Source organism: Echinops telfairi, unplaced genomic scaffold (assembly GCF_000313985.2).
Source record: "Echinops telfairi isolate 266 unplaced genomic scaffold, ASM31398v2 ScPeMD7_12;HRSCAF=54, whole genome shotgun sequence".
Classification (NCBI taxonomy): domain Eukaryota; kingdom Metazoa; phylum Chordata; class Mammalia; order Afrosoricida; family Tenrecidae; genus Echinops; species Echinops telfairi.
Genome location: NW_022103909.1, coordinates 3,978,506 through 3,980,604, shown reverse-complemented (window position 1 = coordinate 3,980,604; position 2,099 = coordinate 3,978,506). Strand labels below are relative to the sequence as shown.

The window sequence follows — 2,099 nt, the reverse complement described above, 5'->3', positions numbered from 1 at the left end:
CACTTACAAATTGGCATACCTGCTTACGTCTCATTTGTGAAAATGTCCTTAATTTATCGATGCAGCAAATTTCAATTCTGGTTGCTATGCAAAATAACAAGATAATCTGTGCTGCAGTGAACTTTAAAGAGTCCAATTGCATACAGGCATCATGCTATATATAAAAACATTATGAACTGCACTATGGATACCAAATACTGAGAAAAGTTATTTTATTTAACAATCTAAGAAGTTCACGGTCTTCAGCAGTTCCAGTGCAAATTCAGGTGCAAACGGGAATTTGGGTATCTCAGGGGAAGTGTAGCGAACCTGGTAGGTAAAATACATGCATACGCTTGATAGCACATGTGATGGCATCTCTCCAAAAGGGACCTCATTGGTTTCATTCTCAACAAAGTGACCTGGACCACACTCAACCTGGCTTTTCTTGTTCCTGATGTTAGTGCATGTTCTTTTTTTTACAATCAATTCATGGCCATCAGAAGATATCGATTTGACACAAATGGCATCCAGGCCTTCCCAGCCACCATAAGTTTTCCTCTCCATCCATTATGTTCTTATGAAATTCTAATTTACTTCCACAGGGCCTTCCGTAGCTCCCTGATGTGGTAGGAGGCACTGAGCCTGGGTCTGGCTCCCATCTGGCAGAGACAGACTAAATCTTTATGGCAGTACACAGCTCATCTTTCTCGAGGAGTGACTGGTGGGTTGGAACCACTGACCTTGCAGTTAGCAGCTCCGTGCTTGGACCAAACACTCTGTGGGGGACCAACCTCCACAACCGAATGAGTCCAAGGGGTGGTTGTGTAATTGAGGGGTAAATTAAAGAGACATCAGACATGCAAGGGCTCACCTGTTTCATGAGGACCAGAACCAGAAAGAGACTGCCCTTCATTCTCTCACAGACTTATAAAATCTCAGGCAAGCAAGCCACACGGTAAGCACATATTAGGAAGGGGTTGTACAAGAGGCATTCAGGTAACACGAGGGGGATGGGCTAGGGGTATACAGGCAATAGGAAGGGGAGGCCCTAGAGGCATACACATGACAGGAAGGCACATAACAAGATGGGCAGGCTTTAGAGTTGAGGGCAGCCTAACCTTGGTAGTCTCTGAGCTGGCTTGACCTTAGGTGTCTTTCAGCAATCCTCCAGGGGAACAATCTATGGTCCTTATCAGAAGGGACCGGGTCCTACTTAGAGCGGGACAGACAATAGGGTCTGAATGCTTTTGATGCAACCTTCAGACATCGTTCAGGCAGATAGCCTTCAAGCAGTTGACCTCCAAGCATATAATATGGGAACTTGTGTTGGCAAACAGCAACTTACATTTGGCATTATTATAGGGAGGGTGGGTAGTGATATTGAGGGGTATAGTTTTTCCTTAGGAGAATGTGCGTGGGATGCACCTCCAACCCACGGACGTGAAGGTTCCCTCCACGGGACCCCTGGTCTCCCAGACTCCTTGTGGCATGAATGTGGAGTCTGTCAGCATGCACTCTCTTCCCAGTTCTGTTTCACCACCACCACCACCAGCAGCAGCAGCCCTAAGGACTTGAACATGGTCTAATAGGAGGTAGCTAGGCCAATCCCCTTGGACTCTTCACTTGGTGAGGAGACACAGCTATGAAGTTGATGGTCAAAAGAAATAGCCAAAAGAGCTGACCATGATTGCTTCTGGGGAAGGAACCTGCTGGGGCCAGGCTCTGCTGTTTCTCTTCTTTTTTAAAAAAAAAAATTTTTTTTTATTGGGCTAATATAGATATTATACCATTCCATAGTTCAATCACTATGGACTGTACAATTGCTACCACAGTAAGTTTCAAAACATTTTCTTCCATCTTGAACTCCTTGACATCAGTTCCCTTGACTCTCCCCCACCCCCACTGTACCCCCCCAGGAGCCCTGACTCTACTCGTCTCTCTGGGTTGTCAATCCTGGGCTTCATATACCAAGAATCATACAACATAATTCAAGAGGGCTACCTACGGTGACAAAATATATCCGTGAGAAATCCCAATATGAAAAACAAAACACAGAATATACCGAAAATCAGATCAGGCCCGAAGTGTATGGTGTGTGTGTGTGTGTGTCAAGTGAC

The 2,099-nt window shown here is 45.4% G+C and overlaps 1 pseudogene; it reads right to left on the bottom strand.

Annotated features, from left to right (window-relative positions):
• Nucleotides 1-216: 216 nt before the first annotated feature.
• On the bottom strand, nucleotides 217-546 carry LOC101645021 (annotated as a pseudogene).
• Between the last annotated feature and the right edge of the window lie 1,553 nt (nucleotides 547-2,099).